This window comes from Sus scrofa, chromosome 9 (genome assembly GCF_000003025.6).
Source record: "Sus scrofa isolate TJ Tabasco breed Duroc chromosome 9, Sscrofa11.1, whole genome shotgun sequence".
Classification (NCBI taxonomy): Eukaryota; Metazoa; Chordata; class Mammalia; order Artiodactyla; family Suidae; genus Sus; species Sus scrofa.
Window position 1 is genome coordinate 95924959 of NC_010451.4, and position 23805 is coordinate 95948763.

The 23805-nt window shown below is 34.4% G+C and overlaps 1 protein-coding gene across 2 annotated transcripts in view; it reads left to right on the plus strand.

Moving 5' to 3' along the window:
- Positions 9979 to 23805, plus strand: part of SEMA3A (semaphorin 3A) — a 453014-nt gene continuing 439187 nt past the window's right edge. For both annotated transcript variants that reach the window (XM_021063479.1, XM_021063478.1), the window contains exon 1: positions 9979 to 10285. The gene's annotated coding sequence lies outside the window, so the exon portion shown is untranslated. The remainder of the gene's footprint in view (positions 10286 to 23805) is intronic.

Below are 23805 nucleotides of genomic sequence, written 5' to 3' on the forward strand. Positions count from 1 at the left end.
TGTTAACATCTTATTAACCTCTTGATTCCTTTGGAACAACTCATTAAACTAAAACAGAGACTTGAACAATTACACATTTACACAATTGTGTTTGAGCTGAAGCACAATTATAAGTGTGCTTTGCTGACTAAAAATAAAAAGAATATTATTATTAGCATTATTGATAATTAACAGCACTAAAAAAAGCAAAAAAAGACAGCTAAAGATATTACCTATTGTGCTTATAAATCCAGAAGATCAATTAAAGGACAATTTTTTTAAAATCTGCTATTAATTTAAGTGCAGTTTAATTGACTTAAATGAATGCTGTTACTAATGTCTCAAATTATATTCACCACATTTCCCGTAGTAGATTGGCACACAGCAGAAACTCAAGAAATCTGTGGTGGAGAATGATCTGAATGACAGTGTAAATATATAAAGATGTACGTTTCTAATTCCTTTTTCCTATATTACAAATCTGTTCAGGGAAGTGAGGAGAGAGAACAAAAAAACTTATAGAAACATGTTTACATAGCACCCATTAAACACTGCACTTGGCAGGATAATGGTGGTTTGTGAGATTCAATAATGAGGGAAAGTAGAAGGATACACAAAAGTATGCATAGTGATTTCTAAATTTAAGTAACTATTTTGATGGAAAACATTTGCTTTCTTTCCTTAAGCAACAGCAAAGTATAAGATAAAATGATTACATGGGCTTTGATGCTAAAATATTTGGCACATACTAAATATTCGATTAATGTTTAAAAGTGCTAAAGATTATAAGAATTTGAATTATCAAGAAAGACTCTCTGCAAAAGAAAATTTTAAGATAGAGGAAAAGGTTGATGTTTATGGATAATCTAAGGTATTTGACGAACAATTCATTTTTAAAATAAACATCTTATTGCTAAGATCAAGATGTGAAGAAGCTTACTACAAATTTATTAGAGTTTATGATTGGATCACAACACATATAATAAAGATTTTGTTCTTGATTAATGCTCTACAGAAATATGAATTTGTTAAATAGGTTGTACTGCCTTGTACTTTTCTATCACATAAATATAACGGCACATGTAATATGACACTGTGCAATGTTAAAGTATTATAGGATGATTACTAGAACAATGAAAACCAGCTTTCACTCCTCTGATACTTGCTGCCTAAAAGATTTTTAGCATTTGCTTAATTTTTTTTTTTTTTAGATTCCTTAGTCCTCTTTAAAAAGCATTGTCTGAATATGTATAAGCAAACTGTGCTATAGTAAATTTCCACAAATTCGTATGACAAGTTTCACATCTTAGTTATAGAAACAGTTTCCTTTATGTATTAAGTTTAGGGAAATTTTTTTTTTTTTTTTCTGCTTTATACGGCCGCGCCCACAGCCTGTTAGTTCCCAGGCTAGGGGTCAAATCAAAGCCCATAGCTGCCGTCCTACACTGCAGCCATAGCAATGCCAGATCTAAGCCTCATCTGTGACCTATACCAAAGCTCATGGCATCATCAGATCCTTAACCCACTGAGCGAGGCCAGTGATTGAACCCACAACCTCATGTTTGCTAGTCAGATTTATTTCCACTGTGCCACAACAGGAACTCCTAAGTTTAAAGAAATATTCTTAAAGTATGGAAAAATACAGTTCGTAATCTTTCTCTTATATGTATAAGGTAAGGAGAAAAGAGTTAACACTCATTCTTGGCAATCAAATTCTTGTTTGTATTTTGTATAATTACTAAATTTTGAATAATTACTATTATTAGAGGTAATAGATTAGAATTAGCATTAAGAGGCAATGTAACATGTTTCTAATGATTTGAAGTGTTGCTATCTGTCTCTATCACCTTCCAACGGTATGACTTTTGGTGAATTATTTAATACCTTGCAGCTTCAGTTTCCTTATTATAAGTTGGGTGAGAGTAGTAACTAATTCACAGAGTTGTTTACAAGGAATAATTGAGTTAACTTCCGTAAAGTAATATATCTATTTCTTGTGGCTGATGTAATAAGTTATAATAATCTTGGTGGCTAAAAACAACAGATATTTTTTCATAATTGTGAAAATTGTGTATTGTCTCACAATTCTGGGGGCCAGAGGTCTGAAATAAGGTGTTGGCAGGACTGATTCCTTTCAGAGGCTTTGAGGGAGAATCTGGTCCATAGCTTTATCCTGCATTCTGATGGTCCTCAGCAATCTATGACACTGTTTGACATGTAAAAACATCACCAATCTTTGCCTTTTTCTTTACATGACATTCTCCTCTGGGTCTTTCTGTGTACTTCCTTCTTATAAGGACACACTAGTCATTGGAATTAGGGCCTACCCTAGATTCAGGACAATCTCATTTCAAGATCCTTAGCTTAATTACATCTGCAAAAGCTTTATGTCCAAGTAAGTTAACATTCTGTGGTTCCTGGTGAGCGTGAATTTTGAGAGGATCGTATTCAACCCATTACAAGTGCTAAGAACAAAACTGACACAAAGTACACAGTTATTTTATGACTGAAAAGAACTGGAACAATTTAAAATACAAATAAGAAAATGAATAGGAGTTCCCATGGTAGCTCAGCAGGTTACGAACCCAACTATTATCCAAAAGGGTGCAGTTCAATCCCTTGCCTTGCTCAGCGGGTTAAGGATCCGACATTGCCGTTAGCTGAGGTGTAGGTCCCAGACACGACTTAGATCTGGCGATTTGCTGTGGCTGTGGTGTAGGCCAGTGGCTACAACTCCGATTAGACCCCTAGCCTGGGAACTTCCGCATGCCACAGATGTGACCCTAAAAAGCAACAAACAAACAAACAAACAAACAAAACCCCCAAAACAAACAAGCAAACAAAAAAAAAGGAAAATGAATATATAAATTATGAGTCCCATACCAACATTTATACAGTGATTAAATAATGAGCTCAATCTATTTGGATCAGCATCAATCATCCTGAAAAGTTTAATGTTGAGTTTTAACAAGTAAACTTCAAAACTCAAGGTATGTAATTAATATAAATTGATACTCTTGCACTTTAAGGCAATAAATACCAAATTCATAATAAATATTGATTTTGGTGAGAGAGGAGGAATATGGGACTGAGAAGAAGAGAGAATATCAGGCTCTTCAACAATTTCTGTAATAATTACACAAATATTTTTTCAGTTTAATTTACAATAGCATCAAAAGGACAAAATCTTTAGAAGTAAATTTAAGCAAGAAGGCAAAAAAATTGTACACTGAAAACTACAAAACATTGCTGACAGAAATTAGACAGTCATAAATGGAAAGCCATCTTACGTTCATGGATTGGAAAACTTAATGTTGTTAATATGTCAATGCTGCGCAAAGCAATTAACAGGTCTTATGCAATCGCTATCAAAATTCCAAAGATTTTTTTTACAGAAATAGAATAATCAATCCTGAAATTCGTATGGAATCTCAAGGGCTCAAAAACCAAAATATGAAAGACAGGAGTTCCTGTCATGGCTCAGGAGTAACGAACCTCACTAGGATCCACTGCAGACATGGCTTGGATCTGGCGTTGCTGTGTCTGTGGCATAGGCCAGCAGCTGTAGCTCTGATTTGACCCTTGGCCTGAAGACTTCCATGTTCCTGGGTGCAGCCCTAAAAAACAAAAAAATAAAAAATAAAAGCTCAATCTATAAAAATCCTAGAAGAAAATATGAGGGATAAAATTCATGACACTGTATTTCTCATTCATTTCTTGGATGTGGCACTAACAGGCAAAGTAACAAGAGAAAAAGTAGATAAATTAAACTACATCAAAATTTAAAATAGTGTGCATCAAAGGACACAGTTATCAGTGAAAAGACAACCGATAGAAGAAAATGCTTGTAAACCATATAATACAACCTTTCAGCTCTCTCCTACATTGTAAGAGACTTGAGTGAAATGTCTTAATAACATACCTTGTTAAATATTGTATTCCTCAAAAGCAAACACATGGTTGTGTAATGCAAATTGTTGAAATTGATTTTTTGATAGAATTGATTGATAGTGTCAAATAAACATCATATAGATGATATTGGACAGAATCCTAAAATTTTTAAAAATTAATCTATTCAATATTTAGTTTAATGATAGGAAGATACACATATATGTATCTATGCGTGTCTATTTATTAGAATACATATAATTATTTAAATGTCTAGTTATATAATTTCAATATAGTATTTTTTAAATTATGCAGGTCTTAAATGAATTTGGACATTCCTAAGTGACCTAGTTTCATTAATTAGATGTTCTTAATTTGTTTTATTACTTGCTCACTACATAGATCAGCATCACTTCTTTTTCAGCAACTTCATAGATATAGTAATTCTAATTAATTGTTCATTCATTTATTTTTAAAGTCTTAAAGTGATTCCTTCCCCAAATATTTCTATTTCTCAAAAATACTGTTCTTCCGTTCAGTTGGTTAGAAGAGATTTTAGTTTCCCATTCAAAATATTCATCATTTTCAGTAACCGACTCCTGATTTATGTGCCAGGTAGTTAAATAACTACATAAACCCTTCCTTACAGCTGTGAAGCAAATATATAAGCAAAGATTGGTGAGTGTACCCTTCTGGATTTGCCCTTTAAAAGGGGCTGAACAACTGGTATGGGACCTTTTTTACTCTTCCTACTTGTTTCAGGTCATCATCAAAAATAATGACCAGAATTCCAGCAGCTATTTTGTGACTTTGAAAATACCATGTATTAACTAAGAATGACAGAACAAAAACAAAGATGCTGGAATGTCTAATTGTTTGAAAAATGATGCCATATAACTTGGAATGCTATTTCTGAATTTCTCTTCTTTTCGAGCAAAGAAAAAATCAAATAAATAATTGATTTTATTTAATCTGCTATTACTTTCTGTTACTTGCAGGGTTAATTTTTACTCAATCTCTCCTTCCACCTGTACTTAGTTATGAAGTTTTGCTGCTTCTAGCTTTGAAATTCCTTTGGAATCCTAGTGTTTTTGTTTGTTTTTAGTGCTATTATCATTAACCAAGTCCACTTGCTAGGCCTAAAAAATTAAATTTAGTAGGTTTTCTGAGTTCCTGATACTTTGAGAAACAGCAAGCTATACAAACATTAGGAAAATAGTTGTTACATCTGTGGAGAATCCAGTCATGCTCTTAGAAAGTGAAGAGCATTGGTTATCCAACGTTAAGTTTAGCTTCTTCCACTGCTCTAGTTAGTGATATATCATCACACAACTTTTACAAACAGGGATTGGAAACACTTTTTTTTGGGGGGGGGATGAGCTTTGGGGAAGTTAAGAGTTTTTCAATTCAGCACTTTCCGCTGAACCACAAGCACATGGCATTGAACAGAGGGGTAGAAATGGGAATGGAATGTTAGGAGGACGAGAGGATGTCAGTCCACAGGGATAGTCCTACTCAGAGAGAAAAGTGATGATCGAATGAGAAATGTAGGTCAGTGCCTGAGTTATTGCAGCCGACTCAAAGGCTGTCTTGCCTTTTTCTAATCCCTCCCAATTAATCTTTCCAAAACATATTTATCATGCCAGGCGCTTACCAGAAAACTTCCAACAATGTTTCTTTGTTCTACACAATGTTGTCCTTCCCAAACATTCTCCTTGATTCCACAAATCAAACTCCCTATTTGACAAAGACTATTTTTGCCATCGTTTCTGAACAGGACAATATCATTGCCTTGCTCAAAATTCATGCAGTCCACACTGATCCCTCATTTTTCTGACTTTTTATTAAATTTATTATCTTTATCATTCTTTCTGATCATAAAATTTCATTTATTATGTTGTTTATATTTTCATCCCAAATAGTTTGTAAAATATCTTGGGGTCAGACGCTAGATCTTGCTTTGCTTCTCTATGAAGTCTACATCAGCAGTAGCTTATAAGAAGAACTTGTGTTTGTTTAGCTGAAATAAAAATTGCCTGACAAATCTTGAAGAGTGGTAAAACTAATTAGTTTTTATTCTAGAATTTTTTCAGTTGGATTAACTGACTCAGAAATATTCTCCAATTAACTTGCATATTTTCTAGCATTACCCTAAATAAAATTAGAGGATTCATAGAACTATTTTTTTTGGTTCTCTTTCCCTTTAGTTCTCTTTATTTTATTTTATTTTATTTTATTTTTTTATATCTGTCTTTTAAATTCCTCTCTGCCCCTCTGTTCCCTGCTTCCAAACTTTGCCTAATTTTTCCCTTACCCAGATGTATATTTTTTCAAGAATAACTTTCCTTTGTTTCACCTCCTTATGGGGATTTATGGCATAGGCCCTCAGCCAATCTGGAGCCTTTTCAATGGCTCCTGTACCATTTTTGACACACCAGACTATTTATATTCCCTGAGAAAACTCTTCTGTAATATGACTTGGCCTTTTAAAGATGTACTATACTAGCCTTCCAGTGACCAGTAGCTAATGTGGTAAACTAATCCAGAGGATAGAGAACAAATTAAGAAAATACTCTAGGTAGTAATTTTTATCCTCCCTGTAGGTGACCTGCATTTTTACTACAGTAAAAATTTTGGTGGCAATGTTCTTGACCTTGGTCAGAAGCATATTTTAACATCTAAGATGGTGAAGAAGATCAGTGTTGGAAACATTTTTTTCATAGATTTCTACAAACTATAAAAGGAGTTGCCCTAAGTATTTGTTGAATTCTTGATTTTTCATAGCAAACTGACAAACTTCTGCATACCTTTTCAAATCTCATAGAAATATTTCCTCTGCTCTAATTCTATGCTTCCTATTTTATTGATATTTTATACCATTATAATAATAGTAAAGTCAATAGAATACTGTTTTGAGACATACACTTTTTTTTCCTGCCTTATGCATGATGTATTTTAGAACTGATGAATCAACAACCAAAAAAATAAAAATCTTTTACATCTTCTAGAGCTGATGAATCAAAATAAAATCATAAAACTTTCTGTCCCATCTTTATCTCACATATAATTGCACCTACCTAAACCACACTGCGGATAAAATACTTCTCTATGGAAGAGACAGTGGAGCCCATGCTTCAATTAGTTTCATGTGTTTTATTTTCTTAGCTTAACAAGGCCTAATATTGAAGTCATGGGATAGAAAAACAGAAGGATATGAAATATTTTTTAAGCTATGAATATAAAGTGTATTCATATTTTTGAGTTGAAGTAGTTTTATTCAGAAATTTTGTCTAGCTGCTAGGTATCAGCACAAAATTATCTTTAATTACCTTAAACTCAGAAATAAGCAGTTTGGAACTCAAATTATTTACCATTTGGGCTTTAAAATCTTGACACAAGTGAGACACATTTTTGTTTAAAGAAAGAATCACATCATGAACCAGATAATTAAAAATACTGTGAATTTTGGTTTTAATGATATGCAAATCAAATAATTATTTGAATATATCAAATACAATTTTGTACATAATTTTTTGACAAAATATTTTTATATTGAATAATTGTAAATGGCAGAGCAAATTTGAGATTTGTTGAAACAATCTTCTTAATAACAACGTCACAGTCACCACGTCTGTAGTCACCATCAGGGAGGTGACTGAAGTGAGGATTGTGTGTAGATGGCATGGTGATAAACCCAGTGGAAGTGGGGGTGGAAATCAGCAATGAGGTGGTTTGGTGATGGGAACATTCTGATTTTTACCTTCCTGAAGAAGAAAAAAAAAGTACAGCCAGCCTTAGATCATTTGTTGGTAAATTAGATAGCATTTGGTGTAAAGGATTCTTTTGAGAATAGGATTATGTGATGGGTTGTGAAAAAAATAAAACTAAAAATAAATCCAAATAAAGTCTGTATGCTTCTCCAAATAATACCCAAACTTTGGTGTAAAGTTAGACTTTATACTCCCCAACATTGTTTCTTGGGATGTTTCCAGTATGTCTATTTTTAGCCAAATAGAAAAAAAAAAAATCACAGTAAAAGTATTCATGGGATTTTATGTGATACCATGAAAATGTAATTTTGTTAGTTTTTCCAATGAAAAATTTTGAAATCTGAAAATCCTAACTTTTGGCTGAAGTTTGCAAAAGAGATTTCAGGTAGTCATAGATAAATGTCAACCTAATTTACTGAAAAGGCATTAAATAAAATTAAGATTAATTGCTCTCCCAAGTACGATTTCTATAGGTAACTTTGCACTTTTTCAGTAGTGTATTTTCTGTAGTGTGAATAACCATGTATGCTCGTAATGTCTTTAAAATATCCAAACCCTCATGCACAAACACACATGCTAAAAAAAACTAACATTGTTTAAAAGACCCTCTACTCATATAGCCATGATACACAAACAGTAGTTGGGTTTGCTCTACAAGCCACATTGGTCTCTTAGGTTACATTTAAGTCATAACTTGTTTTTTTCTCCAGTATTAGTATCTCTAAGTTTCCTTTTTCAGCATTCAACTCCAATTTTTTACCATATATTTATCGATCATCTTTTAATACTTCCTTCGAATTTATTCTTGAAATTTGATGACTATTCATTCTTGTGTTCTTCTTTTGGATGAAATGATAGAGAATTAAGAATTTATCTATTTATTAAAATTCTTAATTTTCAATCCCACTCTTCCTTCCACTGATTAGCTGCAATCCAATTTGAGATAATAAGAAACATTTGCTCAAGTGATTTTACTTATTTAAAAGTATGCCAACAATTTTTTTGTTAAATATATTTCTTAGGCAAGTTTTCATTGATCCTTTAAACCATTAGCAGAACTTCTATCAGTGAGCTTGGTGATATTTCTATTACTTGCTTGGGTACACAAAGCTAAATTATTTATTTCTAAATTACAACTACCCAGAGAAATAAGGTTTTATTTTTAATTTTCCTATAAAAGAAATCAACAATAATCATTTTATTTGGTGCAGAGTAAAAATTATTCTGCAGAGAGACATGGTGAGAGTGAGGATTCTAGAATCAGATCCAATGGAATCCTGCTTCCAAATCATAACAAATGTATGATCTTGGGTAGAGTATACTCTCCAGCTTTTTTCCTCATCTTTTTAAAAAAAAAAAAAAAGGAAAAGGTGAAAAGGTGAGGTGTACTTGTAAGACTTGGAAGAGATGATGAGCAGAGAGCTTTTTGCATGTTTCTGGCATGTAGCAACTGTCCAATTACTATCCACTATTAATAATAATAGTTATGTACTATTTGATATAGGAAAGTAGTTCTCAACAACATAGGAAAATAAATCAAGCAGTTCTTATTTGTGAAGTTTAATTATATTTATTTTGATTACTTTTACATTTTTGGATCCTCAAAAGAGAGGTGCCATAGAAAGCCTTAAAGTTTCCACGGATTAAGATGTCTGAAATAATATGTGGTATGCAGAAACACCTGCAAGAGGACATTTTCCCTAACAATTGGCTCAGTTACATCTTTCAAAAATGCCCATTTGTAGAATGTCAATCTGTCTGACAGTGTAAATCTCCTTAAAGCAATTTAATTCAGATTAAAATGATAACCATGGCTTATATAGCAGAATGAGGGATCTGTTTCAAATCCATCACGTTAACACTATCGATAACCCACTATGACCCATGATTGAGTAGTTTTAATTAAGTTCAGTTAGGCTATGGGGGGAGAGTACTTCATTTAAACCTTCATTAATAGTTAAAGTGAATATTATAAATATCTCTATAACTTTTGTTGCTTGCACATCTTTCTCTTTTATTGGATTTATTGTTTTCCATGCTATAGAGCAATGCCATTTGGGGAACTCTGGTTCCCAGAAGCTTTAATGCTACCCCACTTCCAGCACTATAAAACAGAGGCCTGCTGTTTTAATCACGCCTCTCTCTCTCTCTCAATGTTGTTTGCGCCCTGGTACAACCCATCTGCCTTGAATCTAATGCTCCGCTGGGGCTGCACACATCTGCCAGCCAGACTACCTTCGTACACAATTACTCAATCCACCGAAAGGCTCTTTAATAGGAAACAAGTGTGACAACGGCAAGCCTCCTTTTTTTTTTTTTTTTTTTTTTTTTTTTTTTTTTTTCTCCTCCCTCTTAAACCACAGAGTCAAATAGCTCTAATAGAGATGCAGCTTGATAGATCCGCCCAGGTGTAGGTGAAATGGTAGAGCCTCAGGGGTAATTGATGCTGTGCTCTCATGCTGAAGTTTAGCACTTTGTCCTGACCGGCTCTCCAGCAGCAGGGCGATGGGCTGCTCCCTGTACAGTTACAAAGTCAACATGCTTCTTGCTGCTCACATTTATGCCTAATCCGGAGGGTAACCTAGAGCTAGGTAAGAACAGCGGAACAGCCTTTTACCTCAACGCATGGACAAAGAACAGCAAATTCAGTAAGTGGAAAATTTATCTTTCCTTCTTTTACTTGGGAATTAATTAAGGCTGTTTACTCTCAGGGAGTCCTCTAAAGACTGTGCAAAAGTGAACTAGCAAAAAGTCTGTGTTGATAACCCTGTGGATTTCCTCCGGTTTCGTTTTGCACCAGTGCCTTGGCACTGTCACTGAAGCTTAGACTCCGCGAGTGACTTCCTCATTCAGAAAATCTCGGAATAAAATGTGGTGCTAATATTATTGCTAATTCAATCCTGTAGCCTAACATATTACGTGCTCTTTCTGGATGAAAGGTCTTTTATTGCTGGTGGCATAAATGATGATGGCAAGTGTTTTGTCACAGTTCTGAGAATAGAAAAAAAAAATCTTTAAGAATCCATACTCTTCTTGAAAATGGATTTCAACTTTTACACGTAACTCTATTGTTACATAACTAATCATTCATTAATAGGAGGGACGTGGTTGTAATTTTTGCTTAACAAATCTGTTCTACAGCTCTGTCCCTTAGCAAAGAAGTGATTTTTTAAAACTCTAAAACAGTATTAGGTTGTAGCAGCCATGACAATGATAATGAATTTTTGAAACCAACAAAACAAAACAAAAGGTCATTTGTCTAATAGCATAGGAAAAGATATTAAAACCAGATGTAGGAAATCTCAATTTTGACTTTTTGGTCTTTCATGCTTGGTCTCAAGCAGCCTTCACATTGCGTTTACTTTGCATTTACAACTTTGGTTCACCATTAAACTGTGTTTGAACTTGAAGTTCAGACCTGATCTAAGTACAGCTCTGTTCCTTGAGCCCCCTACTCTGATTTTTACTTGGCTATGGGGAGTCTTTTTACTACTACACCATATATCCTGAATTGTGTTAACAAGCTAACTGTGGTGGACTTTCTCAGGTGGAATGTCAGCCAATGTGAAAGAATGTATTTGCTGTTCAAAAGTATGATGTTCCAAGTAGGAAATAAACACATGGGACATGCGCCTTGACAAAGATTCCAGTTATGATTCCTAAATTCAATCCATCAAATATTGCACAAAGATAATCATGTTAAAAAAGGATGAATAAAAACTGTCAGCACATCATATCTATTTGTAGCCTTCTGAGGGTTTTTTTTTTTTTTTTAATTTAGGCATTTTTAATTCGAAAAATTAGTCGGGAATGCATTGTCATCCCAAAAGACAATTCACATGTATAGGGTCCACAAACAGGTGAAATTAGATAAAGCATCGTTGCATTATTTAAATAATTCCCCCTGGCTAATGTTTTGTTTTTGTTTTCTAACTATTATAAATGGATATCAATGAAATGGGTGGTTTAAAAGCCATGACGATAGAATTCTGATGACTCCTTTGTGTATATTCAGAAATGACTTAGCTTGGATAAAGTTGCTGCTATGAGAGGTTTAATTAATTACTGCTAGTTAAATATATTACTTTAAGAATTGCATTTGACATTACTGATGGTGGAGTAAACGCAGTTTAAAAGCCATTCTTCATGAAAACTTTAACCGACAATTGTTGGCGTTGAATAGCGGTCAATGTCTACCCCCTACAGGGAGAGAATCTAATTTCACTGTGCCTTCCCCAGAACATGAATACCACAGAGTACAGTTCACACATGTGAATGCTGTAACCATGTCAGTGACTCCAACAACTGCCCCTTAATGAAAAGGTCAGTCCTGTGATTAATAGGAAGCCAGTTTGAAAGGCTGGACCTCACTTCAGCACTGCATTTAGATTTGTTTCTTCTTGATTTACTTCATTTGCCTTTCAAAGTGTAATAAAAATCAAGTGGCACTGTACTGCACTTTTTAAATGTCTTATAGTTGGTTTTATACAATAGGAACACATGGGCTAGTATATTTGATTCATTAAGAAAATAAGTGAAAAAGTCAGTAAGCCAATTGTTGAAGGGATAAAATGATGAATGAGAATTTTCCTCTTTATCCAAATAGTTAGAATATATAGTCTTTGCTTAAATTTCAGTTAATTTAATATACTTTAAGAGGCACTTGGGGGGGGGTGAAGATAGAGTGACAAAGGAAGGGTTTGATATTTTTACCTACGATTTATTATGCTTAAATGTTAGCAATAGGCTGGAAAGTGAATATACACTGGTAACTTATGCAGGTAATGTTTCACTAATGGTTAAATTCATTGAAGAATATAGCTAAGTGGAGATGAAGACAGTAATCATAAACCAAGTGACACCCTCAAAGGAGCAGTTTAGTCATATGTAATTTATAATGGTGGTTTGCTTATAAATATTCCAATTAAAATTTGGGCTAGAAAACATTATGGTTAAGACCAACTTAAAAAAAAATCTTTTTAACTGGAAGTTTATTTTGCTAATAAATGTCATGTTAAAATGTATGAAAATTTACAAATTAGACAGTCCCTAAATAAGTTCCTTTATCTTTTCATTTATCTATGTGTCTTGTGTCCCTGTGGCTTTATCTGTGCATGTTTACAAATAAGACTGTAATGAGTAATTAAGTAAAGCAAATGATGTTAAGTATATATTCTATATTATTATACATGAAAATTTTCATGTGCTTGGAGGAAAGTTTTTAGCAATCACAGGATATATTGCCTATTCTAAGGGATATTCTCTTTTAAATAACTTTTATTTTTTTAACCCCAAATCAACATTTACAGGATTTAACAACTTCAATTGTAAAAAGAAAACTATCTTACATATCAAGATAAAAAGTATGGGAAAAAATACAGTCCAATTACAATGACCAATTAAGCAGGAAAGGGTGTAGTCAACACTGTAATAAGCACGCAGTGCTTCCTAGATGTCCTCTCAACTTACCAATGACAACAGCTGTATCCTCCACGGATATCCACGGTTCCACTTTTGCTCTAAGTGGAAGCTGCCTACTTCCAGATAAGGTACAAATGAATAACATGAGTTGGGAATCTTTAAGGAAACAGACACTGCCCTGAACATTTCATACCCATTATTTATTTAGTCCTTAAAGCCCAGTGAAGTAGGTACTGCTTCTGTTCTCATTTATAAATGTAAAAGCAGAGTGGTTGAAAGACTTTCCCAATGTTACATAGCCAGTCGATAATGGCACTTGAGCTCAAATTTACTTTCCCCAAGGACAGATATCTCCTCCAACCACTGGACTATACGTCTCTCCTAACAAATGACTTCACTTTCAGTACAGTTAACTTTATCTCTGATCACTTTCTCAGGGCTACTTGAATGAAAGGAATTCATAAGCAGAAATAGGTAGAAGTGTCAAATATAAATTGTTAAATGCTGATGAGTATGATCTCGCTTCAAGTTATATTATCATCCAGGACTTTAGATCCTACTACTTTTCAGAGGTTTTATTCTAGGTAAAGAAGGAATTGCAGTTACCTGCCAGATTCTTAGGGAAGAACTGGTCCTTCCACCCTCACTTAGTTGCCAATTTTAATTCCTATGAATATTAAGTCTCCTGAGGGTATTTCCAACCAAGGCGCTGCTGACGTTAACAGGGGTGACTCTAATCACAGTGGCCTTCCAATGAGAGAGAGTCACCAGAACACATTCCCACCCCCAAGGCAATGAAGAAAATGAGCTGTCAGTTATTCACCCTCAGAGATTTTTAGGCCTAAATTATTCAATAGGACTACCTGGATTTTTTCTTTTTTTAAATAGAACGCTAGTTGAGCTTTTCCTTATTTGTGGACTTTTTTTTTTTTTTTTTTTTTTTTTTTTTTAATGCAAACATAGCCTGGAAAGCTCCTATTTGAAAAATTTCATTTCCAATACAGATATTCCTAGGACCTCCATCTGCAGTTTATCTGCTGAAACACTTTCTCCCCAATACAAATATTCATCAGTATGACTGAGAATATTTCTTTGCAGCAACATCAAAAATGAAATGTGTATGATAAAACTTTTATTTCATAACACAGCTTATCATTATGGGCTTGTGTATTTGCTCCCTGATAAAGGAAAAATATTCCGTTAAAAAAATTTTTTTAAGTCCATATTACCAAATTTTCAAGCCACGGCATCAATTTATTTTATAAGCACAAGCAAATTTATGCAAGGCAGATGAAATGAACGTGAGACAACTATATTAAAATTTTATCAGCCTCAGCCCACTTTTTGTTTTTCTGGGAAAGCAGGTATATATATTACTATAATTCTCATATATCCTTTGTTTTTTGATGAAAGATATTTGAAAAAGGTATTTAAATGTGGTCGGCATATGTAAAACCATAGGCTATTCTTAGACAAAAGAAGACAAAGAAGAAAACAAGTAGTTTTTTTCAAACTAATCTCAAGATCCTAGAAGAATTAATCTAGGGTGACAGGATCTGAAGGCTCTAAGTACCTTGAGGATTGATGCTTACGTGAAGAACAGTGGTCAAAGACTTCCTCTATCATAATCATTACTCAAAGAGATCAACAGGCTAGCTCCTTGAAGTTAATCTTATCCTCATAAATCCTTTTTGAATTAACCAGAAGCTACTTCATGTTCATTTGTAGGCTAATCTTAAGTGGAAGAGTCTTCCCATTCCCAACCCTCTCCTCCTTACTTGGCCCATTTCAAACCTTCCAGCAGGGCCCCAGTCTACAATTAATTCTGACACTGGGTACTGCTGGCTCATGTTTCAGGGAAATATTGGGAGCATTGTAGGTTCAGACTTTGTGCTGATGGACAGTTCCAACCATACCTGGTGGTTAGCTATCTGCTCATTTCCACAGCTTCATACATCCTAAATCCTAAGCCAGAAATCAACCAAGACTCAACTCATGATTCTTCCTTTGTATGGAGGGTTATTAGCCCCAGTTTTTCTTCACATATCAGACTCCTGGCTACCTTGGGTCTATTTCTGCAACCAATATCCAAGAGTTCTTGGTTTATGCCCCTACTTGGTAGTAAATATTCTCTTCATTTTAGGCCCACTGAAACCTATAACCTACTTTGAGCAGGATATGGATTTTTAATTTTGTTATGAAGCACACTTTATCATTGCTCTATGTTCAAATTTGCAGGTATGACTAACTCCGGAATTCAAAGAGGTACCTAATTAGCAATCGACATCATTTTGTTTTATTCTTTTTATTGTACATTCAAATTTGGATGGATATCAGAAAAGGTTGACTGGTGTTCTATTAGTATTTCCACTAAAAAATTGAGGTTTTGAGCTCATTCTGGCAGGATGTGCTGATATACTTAAACTTCACATGCTAAATAATCATTTCCTGGATAAATAACACTTTCAATCACTCTAGAATTTATTTTCCCTAAATAAATCCTATACTATTAATTATATATGTACATTTTAGCATTTATGATTACATTCAATGACTTATAAATCAAAAATCTTCCACTGAATATGAAAAAACAAAACAAAACACTGGGGTTCAGGTCCTCTTTTCGGCAATTACTAGCTCATTTTCCAACTGTGGAGTATGTGCAGTCTGTGATATTTTGATGATTACTTACATGTGAAAGAACTTTGCAAAGCTCTTTGTAAAATTACCAGGAAGAACTTTGAAAATTTATCGTTAAGATAGAAAAATTAGGAGAAGGAAAGAGTCAGGTACATAAGACTTCACAAAAGACTCTTGCAAGGTTTTTAAAGGATTTTGCATGCAGTTCAGGACTATATGTTTGATGTAATTAGTTATAACACATATTTTCTCCCTTAAAGTATATTTCAATGGTATTTACTCAGGAAAAAATGCTATCTGAGCCCAAGTTCCACTTAACATTGAGTTTAAATAAATAATTTTTTCTTGGACAAAACAAGCACTTCTGAAACCTTTTCCCAATTTGTAAACTTAATGAAAGATTCTTAGCTTGATGTGTCCCTCTCCTGTCCCATTTTGAATAATTTAATGATGGAAACCAAAATCTTTATCATTTGAAGGTGAGTCTACAATCCTTGCATTAAGTTTGATTTACCCAATCACAGCCAGTGTGGGCTTGACATGTAGTAAAGAGAAGTATTGGTGATAGTATAAAATTCACACAAAACATTAACATGTATGGTTATCTTTGCTCTTAGCTACCCCATGAGATAGTGCAGTAACACTTCAAATTTTTTCACTTAATATAAATGTATATTTATCACAGCAAATACTGTGACTAAATATTTAATTTATACAAAATAAAAATTAGAGTAAGATTAGCTTATGTGCCAACATTTCCCTTTTCTTTAAGATATAAAAGTAAGTACATGTGGGTAAATATAGAGAAGAAATATTGATTCATTGGCTATATCCTATGCTTTATACTACCATATTCAGTCTTCATATTGATAGGCAAAAGCTGATTTATAATTTCCATCTTACAGGTGAGCAATGTGTCTTATTTTCTCGGTTTTATGAATAACTTTACACCAGTTAAAATGTTTTTAAGTGACTAATATAATATTGAAAGAAGTTAATGTGTACAAACATGCCAAGATGTCCACAAGCAGTGGAGGTTGGAACAGAAACTGTTTTTTATTATGGTTCTAGTCTCTTGGACCGGGAATGAGAGAACTCAAAGTATTTCAATACCTTATGAAACTTAAGGGTGAGCATATACCCTGTATATATAGTAAGAGTCATCTTGACAGAAGCATTAGTATTGCCGTCATATTTGACTTAAGAAAATATAAGAAATGAGCATGGGATCAAGTTATGCTGTATCTTTTGGGAAGGCAGTTTACCTTGGCACTTTCGTAACAATGCAAATGTTATAGATGGTTTTATTATGTGGAAAATGATAATGTTTTCTATATTAAGCCTTATCTCTACATGGTAGTTTAGGTATATTCATTAATTTGTGTTACAATAATGTGTTAAATAACTTGCTCTGTGTGTAGTCTGAACCAACAAGAAAAAAAAATCTATGAATTTCACATTTGTTTCCTGGCTTACTTTAGCTATTTTGAGTTTTGAATATTTATATTAATCATTTGCTAGTGTCTGCTGCTATAGGAACACCGTATTTTTATATTCTTTAATGTGTAAATTTAAGCAATGGTTTTGGCTATTAACAGCATTATACACATCTTATAGGTAGAATAAGAGTTTTTTTATACTTTCTTAACTTTAAAAAAAAAAATTGTTTACAGTTTTGGAAATTGTGAACTTTCCTTTCCTTTTTTTTTCCTTTTTTAAGCTGTACCCACAGCCTATGGAAGTTCCCAGGCCAGGGACTGAATGTGAGGTACAGCTGTGACCTATACCATAGCTGTGGCAATGCCAGATCCTTAACCCACTGGGCCACAGCAGGAACTCCCTTAACCCACTGGGCCACAGCAGGAACTCCCAACTCTCCTGTTTTATTATGATAAAACCCAGATTTGTTTTCATCAGTATGACTTGGGAGGTGTATTGCCCACCTTTCCTAACCAACTAGGCCCATAAGACCACCGCTGGCCATAGCTCATGCCAGCCTACTCAGAGCCAGGACAAGAGGGAACATCAGACTGCCAACAGGGCAGCCTCCAGGACTCTATTGAGGCAGTCCTTACAGCAGACCAACAGTTCAGGTGCAAAGTGAGAAGCTCAAAATGAGGCAGGTAGAGGAAGCATCCTGGCTTGAAAGCTTCTTTCTGGATAGGAACCAATATATATTACAGCAATTTAGGTACAGCTTCCAGAGTTCCTGCAAGGTGCCTGCCCAGTGAAAATAGTTGCTATACTCCAGGGACTATTAGGCTTACTCTTAGGTATTTACTAATACCAGTCCCAATTCAGTGTAGTAATCAAGGCTCGTTTTTACCATAGGTAAATTTGCCTAGTAATGCAATAATGCATTCTAATTTTTATCAGGTTTCCAGGAAAGCAGAGCTAGACAGTTCATAAAAGATCAAATTGTCTTGAAGAAGGAGACAGCATGTTGTTAGTATTTTACCCACAGGTGATTAACATGAGGTTTGAGAAGATTAATTTAAGGCCTAGCACTGCATATTTCCATATTTCCATTCTGTCTACAAAAGCATACTACACTTAATTTATGCTTTTAGTTATTACACAGAAACATGCTATCATTTGTTGTTTTGATTTTGCTTCAAAAACATTTTAAGCATATCTGCCTTCCGTGTAAACTTTTAAAACTAAGCATATATATATGCCAACATTTGAAAGTATTGATTATGGCCTAGATTCATTACTTAAAATTTCAGAGGAAATTTCTTGTCTTTTATATGTGACTAAATTAAGAAAGGTAAAAACTGCACTTTAAAAGACTAAAACCTGGAGTCAATTCTGTAGCAGCTTAAAATAAATAATGCTTTACATAAGATATTCATGGAATTGCTTCCAAAGCTCAAGATATTAGTCCTGGAGGAACACCCTTGACATGGGAAGAAGCTAATAGGGCCTACCCATGGTACATCAGTTACACCCCAGTTACCACAGCAGTAATAGTATATGTGGCCCCACATGAGGTAAGCATGCCTTAGGAGAAAGATGTGATTGCAGCAGGAAGGAAGCAGTAGAATAAGCAGAAGATATCTTTTGAGTTCCTACAACATGATTATCAGTGTTTAAGAATTCACTCCAGCTATTTTTTTCAAAAAGGGCTATGCACTGGTCAGATTCACAACAATATGAGTGCACTTGTTATTGTGGTTGCCAATGCTAATTACTGGAATTTAAAAGCACCACTAAGAATTTGTAATAGTGATATTTAATAAATGCACTAAGAGACTACATACATTTCATAATGAGTCTACTAGCTTACTGTTTAGGAATAGATATTAGCTTTACACTATTGTAAAATGGGTGTGCATTTATATATATACATTGTCTTATAATAAGTAGAAAATTTACCAAAAACCCAGAAGTTTTACTTGCCATAAAGTCAAAATTAGCAGTATGACCATGGTCAAGGTCATTTAACAACACTGCCTCAATATTTTTACTTGTAAAATGAGAAGTTTGAAATAGATGATGTATACAGGTTTTTATGTGTAATTTTTTAATGTGTACATATTATTTCATTTATGATAGTTATCATTAGCTGTAGTGCATAAAATATAATTTAATCATAAACTTTAGGTTAAAGATATATTCTCTTACAAAGATGTGTGTTAATTTTAAAAAGAATTTTATTTTCATGATACATTTTTACATGATTGAAAGTCAGTCTTGACTGAATTAATAAATTCTTGAGTAATTAAATATCCTCAAGTTACTTGAATGTTGAAAAATTAGGGCATTGATTCTTTCAGTTAATTTTGCTGCTTTCTGTTAAGTTCTTATAATGAATTAAGAAATTAAAATGCATTTCTTAAACTTTAAATAGATAATAAGTTTCCTTTTTTATTAAAGATAATTTTTCAATTCTATCAAACTAATAAAATGGAGGCAGTGCAATGTAATTAGATGAAACAGTGAACTTAATTTATCTTAAATTATGTATAAAAAGAGAAAAACATATAAAACCATATTAAGAACATTACTTAAAGGAAATGGAAACATATATTCCAAGTATTTCATAACCCTTTTTGAAATCAGAGCTATAAAACTTTAGAAAGATTATCCGATATATATGAAGTTTCTGTTAGATATTTTTCTTATATATACTACGACTGCATTTTTGTTTAATATATATTAAGTTTTAATATCAGCTCTCATCTTTGAATAATATCTAGGAGTCCATTATTCGCCTTATCCACCATCCCAGGTGGATGCTTCCTCTACCTGCCTCATTTTGAGCTTCTCTCTTGGCACCTAAACTGTTAAATATATTTAAAAAAAATTTTTTTAAAGAAAACATCTCAAAGTTACCTTAAAAGATCTTTGGAATAATGTTTATTTTTAATTAGGTTTGATCCCATCCTTTGCACCACAAGCTATTAATAACTGAGGCAAAAGCAAAAGATAGTGGTAATGAGTATTTGAAAAACCTATTGTTCACTGCTGATTTAGATTCACCCCAGTATCTTTTCATTGGTCGGCCTTCTCCGAGTAGAAGCATGGAAAACTAGGTAATAAGAACAGGAATGTCTGTCTGCAAATTTTGACTATCGTGAACTTTACCTTTGACACTTCCACTATCTTCACAACTTTCCCAGTTCAAGGGCAATTTCTCTTTGCAACAGTTGACTCACCCTCATGTTCATCATCTTCATACTAACTTCTAATTACCCCTAAACTTGAACTTCTGCCAAAAGCAGTTTTCATGTCAAAAAATCCACACTCCAAAACAGTCTTTATTCGTTGGCTTTGTTGCCCTCCTTCCCAGTAACTCCTATATTAAAACACTCATTCCATTGTTGTAGTAATGACTGCTAGCCAATTAACCACAGACACAGCAGGTTGAAAATATGGCTTGATGGATTTCCTTTAATTAATAAATGTTTAACCATTTTTGAGGTGTTTACATTCTAGAAAAAAACATTGTTCTAATTCAGAAAGGGTCTATAATTTTTTAGCTTCAGAAAAATTCACAGACATGAGTTTCAGGCGAAGGGCTGAGCCCTTGTCCATCCCACCTCTGAACTGAAATCTTCTGCCTCAGTCCAGGTGGGACTCAGGAAGGTGCTTCTTGGCCAACACTTTCATTGTTAGAAGATCAAGTTCTATTACAATTAATGTCAATTTTTGGTGCTCTTTTACTTTTGCCTGATTTATGCTCATGTTCGAAACATTTTGATATTAGCCAATGGAAGAAACTCACTGAGTGATAATTCTCTTTAAGAAAAGTTATAAAATTTATTTTTAATGACTATGTGTTATGTATGAGTCCATTTTTCACCTTCTCCACCATCCAGGTGTTCCTCTTTAGCCCCTAACCCCCATATCCTCCATTCCTAGAACACCTTCGAAAATCAGTTGGAAATTCAGAGGGAGTGAAAAAAGGAAAAGAGAAATACAAAAAGCCCTGACTGAATGTTGCTAATTGAGTGAAAGTGAAGCTGCTCCACATTCCCAGTGGCTACTGCCGAGATGAACATTAATCTTGTTGTAGCAAACTTCATTTATATAATTAATCATGCTGCCATTGGGGTGTAAGTGATGCAGTTTGCCTTGGATAACTGCCGGATATCTCAGTCTTTACACTAGGCTAAACTTTTCAGATGTGCCTAGTCTAAGTAAGTTTACATTGAATTCAAAGTTAGTGAGTGAATGTAGTTTTGCTCTAGCTATTGTAGTTGTTATTGTTGCCCTTGCTTTAACTTGATCTTGAGAGTTTGCATGTGATAAAGAATTGGAAAGTGTTGCCAAATACAAGTTCTTGTACCTGATGTACAGTGACCACAAACAAACTGAAACACCAGAGTTTGGAGCAGAGAAAGGTTTATGCAGGGCCACAGTAAGGAAAAAAGGTGTTTCATGTTCAAAAAATCCAACTCTCTGATGGTTTTTGGGGAAACATTTTTATAGGCAAAATTTAGGCAGAGGGCTGAAGAGCGTGGGACTTTCTTCTGACTGGTTGTTGGTAACAGAGTGTGCCAGGAATCTTATGCTCAGTTTCAAGTTACCTCCCTTCACCTAGGTTGGGGTGTTTTTTCCTGCAGAAGAGCTACTCACCTAAGAGCTGAGTTATATTTATCCATTGAGGAGGAAAGGACCCTGCTTAATCTCTGCACTATTGTTTCTTGATTCCTCCTTCTTTGTTTCGAATTCCCTTACTTTTATTTAGAAATTATTTGATTCTACCCTTTGGAATTCAGGGATGGTGAAGGAGGTTAAAGCCTTTATTCTACAACCCAGGGGGATAAGGAAGGGCATTTGCACCTATGAGGGCCCCACAGGGTTCTGCTTATATTCAAAAGGAGTAATTTTATGTATTGAACTTCTTATTTATTATTATTAATGATAAACTGTTGATGCTGTCAGTGGTTAAACTATGGTGCAGCGGTATATATGGCACACAGTATTACCTATATATGTTCACACTGAAGTTGTATACTTTTTTAAAGAATGAGGTATAGCATCTTGAAAACCATTAATTATAAGGCATAATTTAAATATCCTTTCCCGCTCTATGACATCTTGAGATAGGTAGTATCTTTCTTGTTGCAGAATTCTCATACAAAGAGACAGGACACTGAGGCTTATTTTCAGGAAGCAGTGCTTATTCATGCTGGCACTGGCTCAGCAGATTCATATCCAAAGGCTGAGCCCTGAACCTGGCAGGTGTTGCCTTATATACATCAGCTAGTTTTCCATTACATTTTGGTCCCTTTGTCCCCCTTATAAGGTAATATACATTCTGTAAATTCTGATTGGATGGTCCATGTTACATAGTTGCAGATCTGCATATGGATACTGGTTATGTCATATTGCCACAGAGTTATGTTATACATGCGTGCACAGATGCTGGTTGTGCCACATTGCCTTCCCTCCATTCTGGGAGGGCCCCTAACACATTCCCTGCTCTGAATTCTAAAATGTACATTACCCATGGCATTTATTTGATAGCTACCTGTACTGAGGTATTTTCATATCTAGTTTAATTTCCTGCTAGATTCTAAGCTTTTTGGACACATGGGGCCATGGCTTCTACTTCCTTTTCTGCAACACAGCTGTGACAAAGTAGCTGTTCAATAAATACTTCAAGATTGAGAATTGACAATTCCACCCTATAAATGCAGATCGGAGGGTCTTAACTTCAGTCTCTATAATTTGCTGTTTAATTGGCTATTAGCTGCATCTGATTGATAGACTGAAGACTTTTTTTTTTTTATAGAATTGGCAGCTATGTAAATACAGCACTTAACCTTAAGCACTCAGCCATTAACCTTAATCACTGTCCATTAACCTTAAAGCACCCTAGGTTTCTCCCCTTACAATCCCCCAAAGCAGACCCTACTGAATGCATTTTTTAGCAGGAAAAGGAATCTTGTATTATGTTTTTATTGTTCTGTGAGTTGCTATAAAAACTGTATTGTGAAAGAGAACATTTGACTCCATTTCTTTGTGTAAACACTAATTAATTTTCCAGCTGTTCAAAGAAAGATGCAAAATTGGAAAATTACTTTGAGAAGCATGTTAGGATGATAGCATTTGTTCCAGAATGATAGCATTGCAGTTTCCTTGGTGCCTGTCCTGCCATAGCAAACATTGAAATGGCAGGTGTTGTACAAACTTATTAAAGTGAAAGTACATTTTCAAAAAAAGAGAGAGAGAGAGCACTCAGATAAAAAGAGGGCCTGCCTCACTTTACAATTGTTTTTACATCCCCAAGCTGTGGACCTGAGCAGGGACTGGTTTCTCCAGCCCCAGACCCACTAATTTCTCCTGCCCCAGCCCCCTATGCTGTGCGTAAGGGCTGAGTGTTGTTCGATTTCTGTATGGGGCATATTTGATCTTCTTATTGGTTTCAGGTAGGATAACTTATTTGCATGGGGAACTATACAGAGATGGGGTGAGGAATGACTGACATTTTTCCCTAGTAGGCAGTATTCAGTCCTGGTTGTTCAAGGTGGGCAAAGGGGCATTACAATGAGACATGGCTAGAGGCTTTTGAGTTTAATCGCCTTGAAGGGGACTTGAAGTCTATAATAAGGATATATTTGAGGAGCAAAAGGCAAGGCAATACTTTTTTAAA